At 39.1% G+C, this 21970-nt stretch overlaps 1 long non-coding RNA gene across 1 annotated transcript in view; it reads right to left on the minus strand.

Moving 5' to 3' along the window:
* Positions 1-11640: 11640 nt before the first annotated feature.
* Positions 11641-21970, minus strand: part of LOC148214969 (uncharacterized) — a 76267-nt gene continuing 65937 nt past the window's right edge. Inside the window, exons 4-5 of the long non-coding RNA XR_015797037.1 lie at positions 16900-16973; positions 11641-12875 (exon numbers count right to left, since the gene is read on the minus strand). This is a non-coding gene — a long non-coding RNA (uncharacterized LOC148214969). The remainder of the gene's footprint in view (positions 12876-16899; positions 16974-21970) is intronic.

Here is a 21970-nt window from a genome sequence, read left to right on the forward strand (position 1 = left end):
TACCTGCTGGATTGTTCAGCTCATTTTTTAAAAAGTTTAAATCCACATAGTTTTAGAGAGAGCAGAGTTTCCTGTGCAATGCAACTTAAAGATTTTATTGTGAACATGAATTTAGTATATGTGTGCTATGTAAAATGTGGGTTTAGTTTATGTTGACCTTTGCTTAGTAGTATTTTTTTTTCATAAACTTTGGTTTAGTGAAGAAAAAGAAACTGTTAACAAGAATAGGATTCAAAATAAACATGGATGACTGGCTTAAATTTAAAAACAAAGCACCCATATGCCTTGTGTGTACGTATGGAGAGACAGAATGAAAGAGAGAGTGGGCTCAAAATAGTTGGCTGCTGTGAATGTGAAGTTCTGAATGTTAGCCATAAGAAAAAGACTTAAAAAAAAAAAACAGTTTTGCCCTCGATTCCTACAAACAGAATAAAGTACCTTGTCCAATAGGGCACATTGAGTTGGAATTATGGGTTAAGAGAAGGGGTGCAAAGTGGCAGCATGGATGCTTGTTTATCAGGGTGGAGTTGTCAGTTGTTAGCAAAGCCATTGAAACGCAGGATGTCAGAGTCTGATGGCTGGGAGAGCATTGAAGTGAAGTAACGGCATAATGGGATTGAAAGTTAGCCTCAGTATTTATGTCAGTTCACATTTCGTCAGATGAATAACGTGGGGCTGCTACCTAGCCCAGGCCTTGGCCTAAGGGTTCAATAATAAAGCGTCTAGGCCTCGTTTGATTCAAATATAAATTAATTCTCACTGAAGCACCGGCTGATTAATCTATTTGCATAATAGTAGAGGGAAACTGCACCACAGTTATTTTACAGGGATTTAGAGAAACAGAAAAAGAAAAAAGTAAAAAAAAAAAGGAGCTTTAAATTTATTTAATGAATATTGTGTGAGAAGTCATAGAAGCTGGAATACCTCTAGGGAGCTCATGGTGCTATTTTTAGAAAGTGTCTGAGTTGTTAATTTCTATGAGTATTAAAACTGGGAAGCCCCCCAAAAAGAGTATTTTTCTGTAGATTAGTTTTATGTTCTTTGTTCTCATTCCCATTTTCTTTGCTTTCTTGGGCCTTTTTCTGAGAAAGATATATTAAACCATTTAGCATACTATTTTTGTTTATATAATAAATTATTCCCTGATATGACTACAATTCTTATGAGATCTGGATGGTTCTTTGGTTGGAGGATATGTTAAATAGTGTTCCAAACATAAAAACAAGCAGAATGGTCTTTTAGAATACCAGTTTAAATCATCATCATCATCATCATCATCATCATCTGCTTTCAGTTGTGACTGATTCTACGGAGACTGCCTAGACGAGTCCCTGCAATTTTCCTGGCAACGTTTTTTTGGAAGTGGTTTACCATTGCCTACTTCCTAGGGTGGAGCCCAGCTAGCAGTCGCAGGAAATCGAGTCTCTTCTGTTGCGTTGCGTCCAGCAACCGATTCCTGTTTTCCCATGCAAGACACCGCCGGCGTTTTTCCTCCCACCGGGGGGAAGTATTTATCTACTTGCTTATGCTTTCGAGCTGCTAGGTGGGCAGGAGCTAAGGGCGCAAGACGGGAGCTCGCCCTGCTGTGCGGAGCTTGGGCTCGAACCGTTTCTGGCTTGACCATTTCTGGCTGGCAACTTCCAGCATCATTAAACTGCTGCACCACCGCATCCCTTTAAATTATTTAGTGAACTAAAATACTAGTGAGATCCAGTTAGTTAAACCAACTTCTCCCAACCTGGTGCCTCCAGAGGGGTTGGAGCAACAATTCCCTGCGTATCTGAAGGGTCATTAGATGGGAGGGCCAAAATAGATTGCCACCAAAGTAACTTATGTCTTACGTCAAAAAAAGTGTTTCTTTCATTGCCATTGTTCTAATTCACGTTTATGCTGTTAAAAATGATGTGGATATTCTTGTAACATTGCACAGAAGCAGAGTGCTTTTTGCTCAGTATTATCATTAGTGTGACTCATCTTTTGTTCTCAAATTACTTCCTCTGTACAGCATTTCTAAATTTTTGCCACTCTGCAAAACTCTGCTCTCTAGGGTTCTCTGAGAATCATCCAGGGGTTCAACATGAGAGTTTCTGTTTACATTGCATGAAATGTATTATTGCAACATTAATTGTAACATTTTGTTCAAATAAAATGTATTACATGTAACAATTTTTCTAATGAATTCCACACTGATTTTTCACATTGAGAAAGGTTCCTCTGATATCTCAAGTTTGAAGACCATGGGCCCAGATCATATAGTTCTGTAGGTATCAGAAAAAATAATAATAGAGGATGGCTGCAACTTATTGGGAGTTTTTTTGGAAATCAGGAAATGAATTACATAATGTAAACCTAGGCTGTCAAGTCTGTTAGATGGACAAGGGAAGGAAAGAAACAGACAATTTACAAGGTCACAATACATGAAAGTTTGAATGACTGCTGTTGTGAACACAGCCCCCCTCCCCAAAAAATACACTCAAAAAGCCAGACAATATTTGATTTTAAGGCTATGCCTGCTGGAAGGAGGACCTGAAGAAAAAAAGGAGGATATGTCCTCCTTTTGCTGGACATCTGGTAACCAGATCAGCTCTGTGAACCAGCCTCTGACTTAGAATAATCCATTGCTACTAAGCATAAGAAAGCCAGTTTGGTGCAGTGGTTAAGGGACCTGGCTAGAAACCCAGGAGACCGTGAGTTGTAGTCCCACCTTAGGCACAAAGCCAGCTGGGTGACCTTGGGCCAGTCACTTTCTCTCAGCCCTAGGAAGGAGGCAATGGCAAACCACTTCTGAAAAACCTTGCCAAGAAAACTGCAGGGACTTGTCCAGTCTCTGAGAATTGACTGAACAGATTAAAAACAAAAAACAAAAGCCAACCCTAAGCTTGAAGCATTTGAGAGACAAAAGGAAAAGGACAATGGTTTTCAACTGATAAAATCCTTTGGAGAATAGCAAGTGGCTCTAAACACAAATAGGTGAATATGGAAATCAGATCTGACCTATGAGTTTCAGGTTCGATTGCATTTTAAAGTAATAAAATAAGGAGGGACACACTACCTTTGTCTTCTAGAATATTTTGCAGCTATATTATACTGGATGGGAAATGCATGAAAGAAGGAGGAAAGAAATGATAATAACTATAGTGCAATTCAATATGATTTACAGGGTGTGAAAATGTATTATCTCTGAATTATGCAGTGTAATTAAATTCCAGGCTAATTTTGGGTAATTGGTGTTACTATTTATATGGGTATATATTGGCTATCCAAGAATGAGCAAGTATATGCTATCTTCTCAAAATGTTCTCATTTTAAATAGATGGCCAACACATAGTTATCAGCTACTACTTAGACAAGGAAAATGTTGATCACAGACAAAAGGAACACATCCAAATGATAAAAACAGTTCTTTTACAGGACATGCCTTATCCTGGATTGCATTGCCTTATTGCTTCTTGTCCACCAAATAGTGAATTGCAAGTTCCTTTAAATTTCTGAATGAAGCAGGAAAATGGACAACATTGCTCTCTTCTCTCTGTAGTCCTGTGCCACATGAATCATCCTTGCCATGACAGCCAGTGAAAGGATTAATTGAGAGATTTATTGTGAGATTCATTGAGAGATTTAAGGGGAATAGTCTGGCAGTCTGGAATGTTATTAAATTCACACCAGCTTAAACATTTTAAAAGCTCTTAACTTGGGGCAGGGGGGGAACAACCAACCCATCTTTCAGGGTATGTCACACTGATGATAGCTAAATCTTCCCTGATGTAAACTAGTATCTTGATAAAAGCAATGGGAGCTATATGAGTGGTTCAAAATGTCTGCAGTGATTGAGGGATGGTGGGAAGAAAGAAGAGGAGCAGAAGATGTTTATCCTAGTATCATGGCTAGGGGGGAAAAAGGGAAAGGTTACCCTAGAAAGGGTATAAATGGAATAAGTGACAGAGCTTTAGATTAAGAGAGACAAAAAGATTTCTCATGAATAAGCAAGAAGTACAAGGTGAAAAGCAGGAAGTTTTCCAACTTTACCCAACTTTATTCCATTCTTATAACTAATGAGAGGAGAGAGGCAGCTTTGGGATGCAAAAGGAATCATAATGGGAATATCAGTTTGTAATACTTGGCCAATGTGGAGACAGAAGGAAATCACCCATTGAATTAGTTGCAGATGGATCACAGCATGAAGAGCCAAGAAGACAAGTGGATTGGGTTTAGACAGGCCAGGGTGGAAGAGGTCTAAACCAGAAGGGATCACAGGAAGAGGAGAGTGAGAGAAACTGCTACATGAGACTTTGTAGAGAAAGCTGTTGCTATAACCATTTTGCAAAGAGTAGGGAAGAACTGGACTGTTTAAATATGTATTGTGCCTTAGAAATGAACTGCATCAGACTACAGTGCATGAACTAACTATAAACAAACTTCTCTGCAAGACTCCCATTGGGTTTTAATAGCCTTGTACTGTTCACAGTTACTCTTGTACCTGTGTGATCCTCTCTCTATACTTTATAGTTGTTGCATTCTCAAACAAGTAATAAAGTACAATTATTGTTTGGAAATTGTTCTAATTGGATTTCTGGAGGGTTGAAAAATGGAACCTCTTCACTAGGTACTGAAATATGTACATGTATGACTTTAATTCACCTACATGTATAAATATAAGAATTTCATTAAATGAATTCATATTTTTACTGACAGTGAAAAACACTGATTATGGAATGAGCTCTGTTAAGACTTTTCCTGTTATTAATATTGCTTAAATACAGTAGATGACTAATAGTATGCAAGCATATTTAAATATGTATATAATGCTGAAATATGGAGTAATTAAACATAAAGGACTATATGTACATAAACTTCTTTGCCTCACTCACCTCCCTCTGCATTTTTGTGAACTCACATTTTACTTTCATTGATAGTTAATTATCAATGAATTATCAGTCAATTATCATTAAATACAATCTGAAAATAAACTTTACTGTTCAGTTCTTTTCTACCTGGAGGGGGGAACAACATTTTAAAGATATCAGTGTCACATTATTAATCATACTCAGGTCTATAGGTGAAAAAATAAAACTTGATTGTAAAGTGTAATTCAACTATATCCACACCAATAAGAATCTTCAGCATTTTATTCTTTGTGTGATTTATTGATCCCTTCTACCATGAGTTAATAAAAAAAAATAATAAAACACGCAAAGTCCTAATTTGCTAATTTATTGGTGCAAACTTCGATAGTTTGCAGACTCATTCGATACACTGGTATCTCATTTTTTATTCATTTACTATAAAAGATCATCCATCCATCCATCCATCCATCCATCCATCCATCCATATCTATCTATCTATCTATCTATCTATCTATCTATCTATCTATCTATCTATCTATCTATCTATCTATCTATCTATCTCTTATGTGAAACACTGAAAGAAACAGTTTTTCTTTTTAAAGCTTAGAATTGCAGGAAGCTGAATGACTAACATAGCTAACTAGCCATTCCACAATGGGGTATATTCAGCAATATTTATGTGGGCTTTGCAGAATAAAATACATTTGGGTAGCAATGTATTGTCAGTTCCTATATCAATGCCAAATATGAATGGTCCTTAGTGAACCTGAACATTTAAGTTCAGGAATCTGTAATGCTGATAGAGATCATACATGATATTGATATGATCTTAATCTTGGGGTGTATAAATTAATCCACTTTCTATAAGGGAGTCTCTTTATACAGTTGTCATACAGGACATTTTGCAAAGAGGCAAATAGACCAAGATTGCCTCTCAAGTCAAGAGCAAAATACAATGATTAAGAAAGCAGCTATTGCATTACATTTATCATCCCCTGCATTAGCATTACGAAACATCAATAACTGCATCTGAGTCAAGAACTTTACATAATTATCACCTGAAAACATAGTATGGATTGGCTGTGGGATTCTGGAAACTCTGCACAAATATTTAATGAATTTGGAATTTTTACAATCCATCTAAATTCCCACAACTATTTCAAGAAAATTTAGAATCACAGAATCATAGGATTGGAACATACCCTGGAGGTCTTCCAGTCCAACTTCCTCACCTGAGCAGGAATCCTCAGACCATCCCAGACAAACTGCAGTTCAACCTTTGAAAACCTCCAGTTATGGAGCATCCATGACTTTAAGAAGCAGGCTGTTGTACTGCTTAATAGCTCTCATGATCAGGAAATTCATCCTTATTTTGGGTTTGGCTCTCTCTCTGTAAAGCTTGCACCCACTGGTTCTTGAAATCAACACCCTCTTCCCTGTGGCAGCCCTTCAAGTATTGGAAGACTGCTATTGTGTCTCCCTTTAGCTTTCTCTTCTTTACCCTATTCTTTTAAACATTCTTCATAAGATGTAGCCTCCAAACCCCTCACTATTTTTGTTGCTCTTCTCTGCACTCTTTCCAATTCCTCAGCATCCTTCTTGTGTTGTGGTGACTAAAACTGGACATAATATTCGAAGTGCAATCTGGATTATTGTGTCTGCAAATAGCTGCCCAGAGGCCCCGTTTCAGGTAACCACGTCCCTTCTGCTAAGCAGGAGCCAGGGGAGCTCTTGCAGGGCTGCTGTGAGGAATACTTTTGGCATCTGTCAGACAAAGTTGCTCAATTCACCAAATTTTCTTGGAGTTGAGCTCTGGCTGGGCAGATCCTTTGGAAGTGACAGACACGTCTGAGCCCTGTTATCTGGGAGCAGTTTGAGCCAGCTGATCCTGAGGAAGTGGATAGAGTCCTTGTGGCTGTAAGTTCGGCCACCTGTGTTCAGGACCCATGCCCCTCCTGTTTTGTTAAGGCCTCCCAAAAGGTGGCATGTGGTTGGTTTCAAGTGGTGGTTAATGCCTCTTTGTGGGAGGGGGTGGTATCACCTGTCTTGGAGGAGGCAGTGGTGCGCCCCTTCTCAAGAGGCCATCCTTGGACCCAACCATGTTAGACAAGTTTTATGTAGTTTTCAACCTTCACTTTTTGGAGAAGGTTGTTGAGAAGGTGGTTGGCACTCAGCTTCAAAGGACCCTGGATAAAGCAGATTATATGGACTCTTTTCAGTCTGGGTTCAAACTGGAATATGGTATTGAGATGTCATTGGTTGCACTTGCTGATGATCTTTGGAGGGCTTGGGACAGGGTTGGTGCAACCATTCTGGCTCTCCTAGATTTCTCAGTGGCTTTCAATACCATCAACTATGGAATCCTTCTGGACTGGCTTTGGGGGCTGGGAGTGGGAGGCACTGCCTAGCAATGCTTCTTTTTCCATGTCTGGTTCAAGTTGGTAGGAGAAGTTGGGGTCTCCCCCAGGTTGGTGGGAGAAGTGGGATACCTCAAGACTCAGGTCTTCTTGCCTCTCCTCATTAATATCTACATGAAACCACTGGATGACATCATTCAACAGCATGGGGTGCAGTATCAGTGTGCTGATGATACCCAGCTATACATCTCCACCCCTGGCTGGGCAGATGATGCTATTGCGTGGCTGACCAAGTGCCTGGAGGCTGTGAGAGTCTAGATGGGGAGGAACTGACCAACTCAACCCTGGCAAGACAGAGTAACTTTGCCCCCCCCTGGGGTTTGGAGATATGTCATCTTTGACTCTGGATGGAGTTGCATTTCCCTAGACTGAGTTGGTGGGCAATTTGGGGGTTCTCCTGGACTTACAGTTCCTCCTTGAGGAGCAGGTGGCAGCCATGGCTGGCGGGGGGGCGGGGTGGCTTGCACAGATTCATCTTGTGTGCCAATTTTGCCCTTTCCTGGACTGGGAGGCCTTGCTCACAGTCACTCATACCTTGGTCAATTCCCATTTGGATTACTGCAATGTGCTGTACATGGAGCTGCCCTTGATGACCACTCAGAAGCTACAACTGGTCCAGAATACAGTGGTATGTGCAATGTTGGGCACTTCTAGGTTCATCCATGTTACACCTCTGTTGCATGAGCTGCACTGGTTCCCAGTTTCCTTCTGATTGCAAGTCAAGGTGCTGGTTATCACCTTTAAAGCTCTACATGGCACAAGACCAGGTTATTTGTGGAACTGCTTCTCCTTGAGAGTATCTGCCTATCCTACCAGATTGGATAGGGTAGGCATGCTCCAGGTCACTTTCCTGAAATGTTGCCATCCAATGGGACCTCAGAAGCATTCCTTTTCTGTGGTTGCCCCTACCTTGTGGAATACCCTCCCGCTAGTGATCTGGCAGGCCCCCACCCTTTTAGCCTTTCAGAAGACCATCAAGACCTGGCTTTTTACCCAGGTACTGGGGTGGAGTGATGGTGCCTGGGGCTGGTTGTTGGAGCATCCCAGGGGATGATATGTTGGGTTTTTGTGGTTCTGTGGTTTTATTGTTGTTGTGAGCCACTCGGAATTGTGCTTTAAGATGGGCAGCCATACAAATCTTATAAATAAATAAATAAATAAATAAATAAATTCTAACTAGTGCAGTGTAGAGTGCTACTATCACTTATACCTCTATTGATGCAGCCCAAGATTGCATTGGCTCTTTTGGCAGCTGCGCATTGCTGGCTCATGCTTGATCTGTGGTCTTCCAGATCCTTTTCACAAGTACTAGTGCTCAGCCAAGTACTGCCTATCTTGTACCTGTGCATCTGGTTGTTTTTCCTACCTATGTATAGAACTTTACATTTCTTACCACTGAACATCATTTTCAAGATCCCTTTGAATGTTGAGACTATCTTCTACCAGCTTCATGCTGGCTGCAAACTGATGAACATCTCTTCCATCCTCTCGTCTAAATCACTTATAAAAACATTGAGGAGTGTTGGGCCCAGCACAGAACCCTGAAGTACCCCACTGCATACCTCCCTCCATTTAGACGTAAATCCATTCAGGACTATGTGTTGGATACAGTTGCTCAGTCAACTGCAAAACCATGTGGTAGCAGGATCCTCTATCCCACACTGTTCCATTTTGACTATGGGCAACTTTATCAAATGCCTTAGTGAAGTCTAGGTACGCTACATCCATAGCATTCCCTTTGTCTACTAATCTGATTTGCATGTTATTGAGATCTAGCTACCACTACCACCCTCACCATTATCATCATCAACAAAAAACTATCTGTACATCTTCTATTACTTTTTTCAGTGATGTGTTATTACCAACATCCTTGAAGATAGTAGGACAATCCCATTACAGTAAATGTGGGCAACTATGGACATTCTTGAAGGTAGTGACTATGGTATATGTCAGGCTGAATAAGAGGTTGCATTAAAAGTCTGTCTGCCTTTCCTCTAGCCTTCCCAGCTTGCCTTTGAGCCTTTAACTGATATTCTTCAATATCACATTATTACATAATAATCCACATACTGTCCTTCATATGGTAATAGCTAAGGGCACCAATATATTGCATATAACTTCAACTTAAGTGAATGAATGTAAGATCTTAAAGTGGATGACCTTACAATAGTATCCATCTCAATTTTTAGTGCTGCACTAATATAGGCTTGGAGACTGGAAAGCTAAGATTGGAACATTCCATCTCTTCAGGATCCCTACACTGAAGTTCAGTATTGAATGTCTATATTTGGTGTATGCCAGCTGGAACAGATAAAAGACTGTAGTGGTGCAATGACCATCCTGACTTAAGTTTGCAGCAATACTTTCTGTTCAGATATTGAGAACACTAGATTTGTCCTAAAATCAGAAGGAATCTGGTGGCACCTTTTCAGACTAACAAGTATTATTAAGAGGTTTAAGCTTTTGTGAACTGTAGCTCACTTCATCAGATTCATGAAGTGGTTAGGCTGATGTAGGATTAAAAAATCTATTACAGCCTTCCAACCTGATGGCCTCACTATTGGTAAGCCAAGATAGAGGAGCTTACAAGTAATCTACAGCAGATAGAATATGCTGCCTTTTTATTTATTTATTTTATTTATTTTTATTTATTAAATCAATTTATATAGCCACCCATCTCACCACAGGCGACTCTGGGCTGCATACAACAAAGCTAAAACAGTAAAATACATTAAAAATATTTTCTCATTTCTTGATCCTCAGTAGAAGGACAGGAGGAAAGTATATCTTTTCTAATTGGTAGTATGCCCTAGTCGCTTCATGGATTGATTACTGCAATATACTCTACATGGGTCTGCTCTTGAAGACCACCCAGAAGTTCAAGTGGTCCAGAATGCAGTGGCATGGGCAGTGACAAGCCCACGTGTTACCCCTGCTTTGCGAGCTGCACTGGTTGCCAGTTTGCTTTTAGGTGCGATTCTGGTTATGACCTATAAAGCCCTACATGGCAAATGGCTTGGTTACTTGAGGGACCACCTATCTCTCATGGTATCTGCCCTGCAAGTTTGATCCAACAGGGTCGTTGTGCCTGAGATTCCTTCAATCGAGCAGTGCCATCTATCAGGATCCTGAAAGAGAGCACGTGCCTTCTGGAAGATCTGGGTAGCTTCCACCCCAGTGGAATTCCGGAGGGCCTTAACCTGGCTTTTCTCCCAGTCTATAGGCTAGGGTGGTTGGAGCCCCTTGTAGGGTATATGCATGTTGCAGTTGGTGGGATTTGCCCTCTTGTTTATTGTTTATTTTATCTGATTGCATATTGTTGTTTATTTTTATGCTGTGAGCTGCCCAAAGTCAATTGGAGTTGGTTGGTATCCAAGTCAAACAAACAAACAAACAAATAAGAGAGAGAACAAGACTTATCTCTGATAGTGGGCTAGATCAGAATCTTCATAGATGGTATTTGGGCAATGGGACAAAGATTTTCCATATTTTAGCCTGAACTGACTATAAGTAGTTCTTCCGATTTCAGACAGTACTATTTTCCAGAAATACCTGGAAATTCCAGAGACTGATCTCCCTCAAAAGCATATCATCTAACACTCAGGTATGGCCCTCTCAGTTTTTTTTTAGAGGAGGTTAAAATATAAGCTTATTATTAAATTGTCTGTTCCTGCCGCCATAAGCCTATTTATTTTTTTATACATATATTAGAAAACTAAGTCAGAATGGATTATTCAGATATATGGACCACCTAATATAACTGATTTATTATAGGTAGATTATTGCGGAAATATGACGACTCCATAAAAACTATGAGTGGATAGGATGTCCACAGTTCAAGATGCTGTAATAACAAGACTGCCATAGTAAACTGTATCTAACATAGAAACCATGTTCAAGCTGCCTTAAAAAATATGTGCCTTTGTGTAAAGAAATATATGAAAATTAATTTTCCAAATAGGCTTTTAAGAAGTGAACAATCACGGTGATTCTAGGAATTTGATCACAGTGAGTAGCACATGAATCTCAGTGCATAGAGCTCCTTAACATTCTTTTAGGACCTTTTGAACTCTGTTTCTTCTACAAAAACTTCTTTTGAAAGATACAAAGTCACTGGTCTGTCAGAACTAGGGGGTGTTATGCTAAATTAATGCCCCCCCCACATCCTGTTTGACTAGGAATCTGCTGGGGAAGTATTAATTCCAGTTGCTGCTGGATTAACTGTGGGCCCTATATTCAAATCCTTATTAGCCCTTTAATATGAAAGAAAAGCCACACTTGGCTATTAATTATATAAACAGCATTATCTTTTCATTGCCTGCTAAAAAGGGAGTGGGGGAAGAGAAAGAAAAAGACCAGCCATTTTTCCATTATGGTAGAGGGTTTCAGCAGTATCATTTAATTACAATCTGAAATAGGCAAATCAGAGAAGTAGACCAAACATGGCAACATTTTTCTTCTCCCACTTTTTTAAAAACAATAATTCTCTCATTAATTGCTTGGTTCTGTGAAGGAAAGGCCTCGAAGCCTGGGCTTTGCACAAAACTCATCCAAGAGTGAAGAGGGCAAGCTGAACACTTTAGTCTGTCCAGCTGCCCTTTAAGTGAATGGTTTTCTGAAGGGTATGAATGCTTTTCTGTCTATACTCATACAATGTAGGTGTTACTGCTCAGAGGAAAAGAAACAAAACAATAATCACTTGAAGGGAGCTGAGGCCTGCTGAGGGAGGGGAACATTCTCACTCACTCATAAAATCATGCCTCCTTCATATCAGGAAGAGGGACAGGGTACAAAAGGTGACTTCGAATGGTACTTTCATGGGCTTTGGGGAGCCCTTTGAAAGCACAGGGCTGTTCTCAATGAAATTGGAAGAGCATCTGCCTTGGTTTTGTGAGTCAATCGGTGGGCATTTTAGAGTGAAATAACCCTCAGAAAGACCAAACAGAGCTTTTAAAGATGCATTTTAATACAAAAATCCCCCATCCATGCTGCTTGCCTGCACGGATATTATCTACCATTAACATCTTTACAGATGCCTCTTGAAGTACTGAATATTGCTGTAGGATTTGTTAGACACTCTCCCCTTCTGCCACAATAAACTAAAAATGAGTCCTCATTGTATAGGAGAGTGTACTTCTTTTACAATAGGCCATATTGCTGCAAGCACATTGTGTTTTGTATAACACTGGCCAGTGTGGCTCTTCTGAGGTACATTGCCATCTTTATTTAATTAGCTCTGTTTCTATTCCATCATTCAGAAAAACATGCCAGGGCAGATCATAACAGCAGAACAACTAACAAACAATATCAACAAAACTACCTAAGAATCAATGTCAGTTGAGCAAACAGTGCTACAGATTGTATCACATTTGTTAGAGCAAACTTTAGCTACTCATAAATGTATATTAAAGTAGAGTAATCTTATCTGATGCTAAGATTAGTTCCAGGCACACACGGGGGGAAAGCATTTCATACTCGGAAGTCCATCACAAAACGAGGTCCTATCTTACGTTCTTCTTGGATATGCTTCCTCAGTTAGCAGAATAATTAGTTTAAGATCTCCTAAATTGCTATAGAAAGGATTATACCTTCACATGTGTGTTTTACAAAAAGCCTGTAAAAAAGTAAAGAAAACAGTAAAATAAGTGTGTGCCCTATACATAGGTGGGAATCTCTATGAATAAATGTGTATATGAATCTGGAACTATAAAAGATATTCTACCTCATTTGTTACTCTAGACTAGATACAGAGAAAGTTAGCATCATATAGGTCCTATTGAAATAAATATAGAAATTTAATTTCATAAGTGCCATTGATCTCATTGGGAATTAAGTCTGGATCTAATTTTGTCAGAGTCAGATTTCAGGCAGAAGTGATTGCTGCGATCATTAAAATTAAAGACTGACTATTTAACTGAAGTTAGGTATTTTGGTTAATGCTTGTAACTTTTCTATTAAATATAATGGTTCAATTTGTGTGCCTGGACATTATCTTTTGTCATATGAATGTCAGGTCAGTGATGACATTGTAAAACAGTGTCAAAAGTTTGCAGTGTGAGCAGTTTTTTTTAAACTTTTTTTTGTACTGGAGTAAACTTAACTTTTTGGGAGGAGAGAAGCTGAATAACCCAGTGCCGTATGTATTATGTGGAGTGATTTGGTTGGTGTCTGAGTGTACTGGACATCTACAGAATAACATGCAAGCTTGTCTCTTTTTAGAGAGTTGTATTATTGCCATTCCTCCCAAGTATAAAAATAAACATTAGCAAGATCTGTCTCATGTCACCCATCATGTTGCCAAATTATATAATACAGGTTATATAAGGGGGTCAAAGCAGAAACAGGTAAATCAATCACAATCTTTTTTTTTCTTTTAAACTCTAAACATATCTAGTTTGCATTTAAGCCGTTTTTGCATTAGTTACTTTTAGTCTGAGGAAACCTTTCCTATGATTCAAGCATAAAAGGTTTAGGTGCAGTGATTTCTATGCCCCCCCCCCCCATACCCACACAAAAAGGAAAAAGAAAAAAGAAAAAGAAAACAAAAAATCCTCCCCCTCTAGTTGGGTCAGAGTAAAACCTCATCTCCCCCACACACCAAAGCAGACCAACACAAAAGATTTAAGGGGAGAAATTATTAAAAGGGAAACCCTTTTCTCTTTGGGATGAATGCAGTGGGGAGATTAAAACTTTCGTTTGAGTTTTTGCTGTATTCATAGTAGTGCGGCTATGAATAGAGCTAAGTCAGAGCCCACAGTCGTGGTGGTGTGCCCTTTTATACTCTGGCACATCTTCAGACACAGGTTATTTTGCACTTGAAAGAGGGGGAATGTGGGATTTTGACAGCTGATATTGGCCTCTGAGGTCTTGATGGGGATTTTCTAATTAACCCCAAGAGCCCATCAGGTGGTCAAACTGGAATGATTTCTGTCAGTGAGGGCATAAGTTGGCTTTTTTTATTCCCCTTTTCCACCAGGTTCACTGGGAACGTCTTTTAACATCACCTATTAAATGAAACCAATTTTGTGTCCTTTTAAAGACGTTTGGGAACTGAAGGGCCAAAGCAACTCTGACAAGATGGGAATTGCACAAAGAACTTTTGAATGCAATTAAAGAGGTCTCCAGTGCAGATAGCTCCAAAAATGCCATTAAAATCACTAACAATTACACTGTTGATGCTTTGACCCCAGAGGATGATAGGCCACAGGCAGTTTTTCCTGCTAAATTTCCAACAGCAGGAAAGAAGGTTATGATATATTTTTTTTGCAGATGTCATGACTCTGAAAACACATTGGTGTTTCTGAAGTAATTTTCATGGTGTATCTGAAGTAATTTTCTCACGCGTGCGTGTGTGTGGGTATTATATATTCATTCATTCATTCTTCTCTGGGAGTTTAATGTGGCATAGGAAGTTGAGAGAGAGAAAGAGAGTGAGGCTGGCCCCAAAGTATGTCTCTCTTTCTCTTCCCATATATAAGGCTTTTCAAATAGTGACCTTATGGCAGAAACAATTTACATGAATAGGATTCCTGCATATCATACTATCACACTTCTAGAAAATTATATCATTGGGCTCCAGTGCCAAACACTGAACTGGCATTAGAGAAATAGCGCACGAATATCTGGAAATCAATTCTCCTAATCCTCCTGCAATTATTAAATTGCAAGAATTAAACAAGAACGCTATGATTGGTCCATGTCAGCTGAATGGACAGCAGCAAATCAGAACAAGACTATGATCCTACGGTGACTAAACAGCACCCTGAATTCATGAAGATCATTTTTTTCTTGGGCCAAATTCCACGTTTAGCTGGAAAACACATTTCTGCATCAAACTTAAAATGTGCATCAAAGCTGAGTTCTTTGTCAAAAAGAAGAGCTATTTATGAAGACATAGTTATACAAAAATTATGCAGAGAGGAATCTTCCTGCACAGCAAAGGAAGTGACAGAAATCAGTTTCTTGCAAGTTAAAACTGCATGTCACAAGAGGTAGTAGATGAAGTTTCAACGTAAGTGATGTTGTCTATGACATGTGCTCTCTGCATTAATAAAACCTATGCATTCACTTCTTGATCAATGGAAAGAGATCTTGTAAGGAACAGGGGGTGAGGCATGTAGGTTTAACACAGCTAGCAGAAAGACCTGATCGTTTCTATTATTGTACAACTGAGAGGAAACAAGTGTGATCATGGGGCCACTGTGTTAGACGTGGCATATGTGTATAGAAAAGGGAGAGCTTTGGTGCCAAGAGCTTTCCATTTACTTTGAAAAAAATGGCTGAAAAGGATATAGCGGCAAAGAAGAAAAGTAACTTGTTCACCATTTCAGCTTTCTGTTCTGTCAAGTTGTGGAAGTAATCTACAAGCTTTGAAAAAGAAGGAAGAATACCAATGTACTTTTTCATTGCTAAGCCTGTTCACTTTAGTTAAATTATCTGTGTCTGTGCAAACTTGGCTGAAATAGTTTTTTTTTTCCTAGCTAGCACACAGAATGGATTCTGAAACTAAGAAAATTGTTGAGACAGTCCTCTCTCTGGTCTGAAGATGAAAGACCTAAAAACTTTTCTCAGGCTCCACTGTTGAACAGACTGTATTTTCCAGTGAACTGCACCCTCCTGTCTTCAAAGAGGCACCACTAGGTATGACTAGTAACAGTTGTCAGCCCTTAGGGGACTCTTTACAGAGATGCTTTAGATGCAGGCTCATTGTCAGCTGTGGTTGCCAAAAACTGTTGTCACCAATCCCTCTATCTAGGTGCACTCCCATACAAAAGGAGGAAGATAGGCGAATCATTCTGGGATTCATGTCCCCACATAGAGGACCCTGGAGATGCCCTCAGCTGACAATACCCAGTACCCAAAGCCCTAGCCGTTTTTTCAGAAGAGAATAGATAATGAGGAAAAACTCTGAGTGGGCAATGGGATTCACATGTATTCCCCCCTCACGCCCAGTCTGTTGATCTTTGCCATAAGGAAAGGTCAGTGGCTGTGTGGCTGCATTTATTTATATTCAGTTTATATAGCCACCCATCTTACATAAGTGACTTTGGGCAGTTTGCAGAATTAAAAACCACAGCAAAATATAATAAACAAAACACAAATAAACCATAAAACAAGATTAAAACCATAGAAACATAATCACTGGCATTTACAATCCATACATCACAAGCAGTACAACCAAGTAGCAGGCTCTACGCCACAACCAGATCCCCAAGCACAGTGGCAAAACCACATCTTCAGGGCTTTTTGGAAGGCAAGTAGGGTCAGGACCAATCTAGCCTCTGCGGGGATGATATTCCAAAGAGCAGGTGCCATGGCAGAACAGGTTCTCTTCCTGGGCCCCATCAAATCATACTCCTTAATCAACAGGACCCATAACATACGTCTCCTGCTGGATCTGTGGAACGGGTAGATGTAACTGAGGAGAGGCAGTCCCTCAAATAGCCCGGCCCCACCACCTTTTAACCATTATGACACAAAGCACCTTATAATACAAGCTACTGGGGAACATGAATGGCAAAATGTGATTGTCTTGATGGCCTGCTTGTAGGTTTCCTATATGCATCTTGCAGTTACTATTTAAACAGAATCTGTTATAAATAGTTTTTGGCTATTTGTTTGTTAGATTTATATCTCACCTTTTTATTCAGGGGCTCAAGATAGTATACACTCTATTTTCCCCACAACAGCCACCCTGTGAGGTAAGTTGAACCTAGAGAGAGAGACAGAGAGAGAGAGAGACACCCTAAAGTCACCCAGTGTTTTCATGATTAAGGATGGACGATAATCTGGGTCCCCCAGGTGCCAGTCTAGCACCTCAACCCCCCCACACTGGCACTTCTTATTATTTTTAATTGAAAAGGAAGAAGAGAAAAATGCCATTTTTGTCTTCTGCCTTGCTGGCTTGAGCACTGAAGTGTATGGAAAGTAGTGGATCATCCACTGCAGTGTCTCTTCACCCAGACAGTCTTGTTAAACTGTTTTCTACCTCACGAAGTTGATCAAATAATTAACTGTAATTACAACTAAAAGTTATAAGCCTACCAGACTGTTTGTTTTTTTGCGGTCATGCCTTTGACCATAATTTTTAAAGTGTTGGGATCTTAGCAATTGTATAACGTTTTTTATTTTTCTTAATCTGTTGTAGGTGATAATTGAGCCTGGTCAGTTGTACAGGCTGGCATAGGCTCTTGACACTGTGGCTTTTCTCCTATTTCATGTTTTCTGTATTTAACTTGAGGACCTGTGGCTGCCGATCTCAAAGATACTACTCTGAGTGACTAATAAGGTTAACATGATTAAAAACACACACAAAAAACCATACACCATTTATGGTTTTCAGTGTTTTGAAAACAATCACAAGTGTCTTGACCTGAAAAACATGTTTTTATAAAAGGTACAAACTGCAAATAAGCCTGGAAGATAATATTTCCTTCGGTACAGGTGGAAGCCAAATCTTTGGGAGAAGTCAGAGAAAACATTAGGACATGTTGATTTTCGGAACTGGATTGATCTGCCAATGAGGTTGGAGACTGGTCCCAAGACAAGTGTGAGAACCAATCAGATCAGAAGTAAGGGAACCTGTGTGAATGTAGCATGACTGTGACATGGCTGGAGGAACAATGCTTCTTTGGGAAGATTCTAGAAGGAAATCAACCAAAGATTTACAGAAGCCCCTACATTAGAGAGGAACAGAGGAAGAATCCCTCTATAACATCCATCCAGACTAAGCTGTAAAAGCCTTTTCTTCAGCAGCCCAAGTAGGCTTCACTATACAATATATTTCATACGGAAAGAGCATGCAATTGCTAACATATCTGAATAAGTTTAATCCCTTTAATCCCTTTCCCTTTTTAACTAACAATTAGAAAATATTTAATTTAAAACTGGGTTCCAAGAATCTCCTTCTATGTAAAGGTAAAATATTCTTAGCAAAGCCCAATTTCTGATTGCCACATGAACACACACTTCCATGTTGCTTTCTTGGTAACAATATCTATCTTGCCAGCACCGTCTTTCAGCCTTCTCCATAGAAATGATACAAATTATAATAGTGCATTATTATTCACCATGTGTAGCGGGGTGAAAGGTAAGATTCTAATTTAGAAAAGGTACTTCACAGCTGGTGTGCCTCTATAGCTGAGGACTTATCTGGTGACACGAGTGTCTGTGAAGTTGTCCAAAATTTTAATTTCCCATGATGCCCTGCTGTCATGCTGTATTGAGCATTCCAGTGCATTGTGGAAAACTGAGCCCTGATTCCTAGACACAGCCATGGTTGTCAGGTAAACAGTGCAAAAGACTGAAATGTATTATGCAGCAGTTTCAAGTCATGGCTTGGTATTCCAATATTCTATTCATGTATCATTATTTTTTGTGCAGGGTAGCAAGCAAGACTCTACTTTTATACGATATCCTATTGGGTGAAATGTGGAGGTACCATACTAGTTCAGTTCAATGCAATTACTGATTAGAATGATGAGAAAAAGCCTTCTTAGGCAGAAATTCAACAGTAGCTAGATTTTCTGCCTGCACACTGTGATTTGACACTACTTAGGCCTTGTGATTTTTATTACATTAACTGCATAGTTACAACATATGAGTCTATCCAATCCATATGTATTCAGAAGCAAAGACAGTTGTGTATGATCAAGTTTATTTATTAGCAAGTCTTTCAGGATTCCAACCTTAAGAAATCTGCAAAAGTCTTAAGAATATGGCTGTAACTGTTCTCATATTTAAATAGTTCAGGTAATATGTCCCAAAATCATCGTATGAGGACCATTGGCTTACTCTCTTTGTATTTGGAGCCATCTGCAGGGCAAACAAGAGAGCACATATCGTGTGACATGTCCACATAATAGATGCCAAGCAGAATCTTTCAAAAACAATGTTTACAGTACAATCTTGAAGAAGATTGGGATTGTAAACCTCTGAATGTTACACAAAGTAGTAATCTGACTTCTTTCCACCTGAAGAAGTATACCCAGACAATACTTAGCTTGCCTGCTGTCCTAGCTGATGTTTCGTTTCTGTGATTTTTGAAGGAATTTTGAGAGAATGAAAACAGTATTTTTAATATGGGTATTTATTCTGGAGGTAGAAAGAATGGCAAAGTGAGAATTCCCAATCATCTAAGGGTGTTCCCTTTGTTACATAACAGGAAGGTTGTGGAGTGAGAGCAAATGTCACATACTCCAGCATCCTGTTTTCAGAGGCTGCCAACCCAGTGGTACAGTTACATCATGTAAGACTCTAGATATAATTTTCTTATGTCTCTGCCTTCACACATTTATCTACATATGATGCGTTACTTCATTTGCCCAGATGTATTAAGCCAGAGCTCATCTGCATGAGGGCCATTCTGTTTCCTCTCTGGAGTGGTATTCCCATAAAGAAGGGAAGAACAGAAGCCCACAAGTATTTGTTGGATTGTTCCCACATTAACAGTTTGTATCGTCTCCAGCTTATTTTGTATCAAAACTAACATGACTGTATTTTAATGTCCCAAGTTAGCTGTCTTCAAAAGCAATTTATACATTTGCACCCTAAATTGAAAGAAATATACAGTACTATCTAAAAAAAAGTCAGTAGTGCTCAACACCAGTTTAAGTACTAATATTAATGAATGTGTTCCAACTTTTCTAAAGTTTTGCTGGCTGCCGACCTGCTGAGAATCAGCATCTTCCTGAATTGTTGATAGTTGTTGGCCTTTTTAAAAATTGCCCCCTTTTTCCATAGTGCATCGTGGGAGGAATGGATATAGACCAGTTTGGGCTACATATTTCTCCAGGTTGAGAGCATGAATATGCCCAGGAATGCCATATTTCATGATCCTTCAGATCATCCATGCCTGTTATGCCTGTACAGAATCTATACTCATGTCATTATTGTTTCATGACAAGCTCAATTGGAGCTTTCTGAAATGCTGCCTATCACAGAAGTACTTTCTATATGTAAAGAAATTGTACAGATGTCTCTAGTTTTCTAGACTGTTATTAGCTACACTTTCTTGTATCTGCAATCTGCAGTCAACAGACTAGACCTCATTATCCATGTAAAAGGTTTGATATATCCTCAGGTTTTGGCATGTGCTTCTGTTTGGAGGAGGACTTTCAGACTGTATGTTATGCATGTGCAAAATGGAATTTCTTCAGGCTTTTGCACACACATAAATTTTGTTTGTTTGGTTTTTTTTTAGATCTTGTTATACACAGTTTTGTTATACGTAATGGTTAGATGGAAATGGATCTCAGCAAATAACAGAAGCAACTTATACTGTTCATTGTTATACTAGAATATCAGAATTGCAGCACATACTGGCCTTGATCTAAAAAGACTTGTTACAGGAGAAAATCTATATGCAAAAGGCTGCTGCACTTACGTTTTCCAGGAAAGAAAATCAATTTTGGGATTTATAGTCATGTATATAGAGGCAGCCCTGGTCATGTTACATGAAACTGTCAGCAAATCTGTTGAAAGGGGAAGGGTGAAGAGGAGTATTCTGGAATGTTAAAATCACATTGTAATGATTTAGAAACATTGGCTTTTTCTCTTCTTACTTATTTGCTTTTTCAATCCCCAGGGTTTGATATGAGAGCCATATTAAAGTCAATGCAGATGTTCATTTTTTTTGTAAAAGTTTAATGTAATTGTTTCTCACTTTTTTCCTTAAACCTTTATTTTTACCAGCTGTTCATATTCACATATTTTTTATCAAGCTATATGTCAGGAATATTTATTTTGTCTCCAGAGCGACACATTAATGAAATGTGTCACCACACCGGTATTAGGATATGTTTCATTAATGCAAATTACTTTTGTTCTGTGCTTTACATTTAGAAACAGATTTAAGTATTAAGTAGCTAATGTCTGCAGCTAGGGAATCCTTTCCGAATTTGTAACACTGACCAGAACAGACCGCATTACACTCTCCAAATGGTGCATTTTTGCATTTGAATGTCTGAATTATCCTGGTTTCTTAGAGACGACCACAACACCAACATCTTAAATCCCCAAAATAGTGTTCGCTTCATTGAATGCTCATGATCTAAGCATATGTGTAATTATTCTGTAATTCTCCCCAAAATGTGATTCCTTGGAAATGCATACTAGATTTCCCCTATTATAACTGCAATGACTATTTCTTTGTGTCTGTTTCTTTAAATACGGTCACAAGGAAGTTTGTATGCCTTGGTGCACTGCATGGGTAATGATGATTCCCCTCCCCAAGTCATTAGAAGAAAAAACGTCCTGTTTCAGTTGTTGGAGGTTACAGACCAAGGTCACAAAAAGACCATTTAAGATAGTATACATACAACAAGCAGCCTTTCTTGGAAGAAACAGGCCTAATGTCCAATACAATGGAATTGTAGTCAAGTATGTATACAAAATAAGAATTTGCAATTGTCAGCTTGCCTATGGCAATCCATGCATGTAGATATCCTGGAAGAGGAAGGGGGTCTTGCAATGTCTGTTGGGAGGTTTGTCTGGCTGTGTACAAAAGACACTTCCAAAATTAATTACATTTTCACAATTACTATCTTGGCAGTATTAATTTTCTGGTTTCAGTTTTGTGTGCCTAAAAGAAGGCTATAAAAACAATGCCTTTCTGTCCCATGGGTGAGACTGTGTTTCTAAATCTAAAAGCAAAGTTCTTACATTTGAATTAAGAAAAAGTTTTATTTTAATGACGTGGCATGGCTTCAA

Source organism: Python bivittatus, unplaced genomic scaffold (genome assembly GCF_059951505.1).
Source record: "Python bivittatus isolate LINGU-HERP-01145 unplaced genomic scaffold, Pbiv_v1 ctg000480_np1212, whole genome shotgun sequence".
In the NCBI taxonomy this organism is placed as follows: domain Eukaryota; kingdom Metazoa; phylum Chordata; class Lepidosauria; order Squamata; family Pythonidae; genus Python; species Python bivittatus.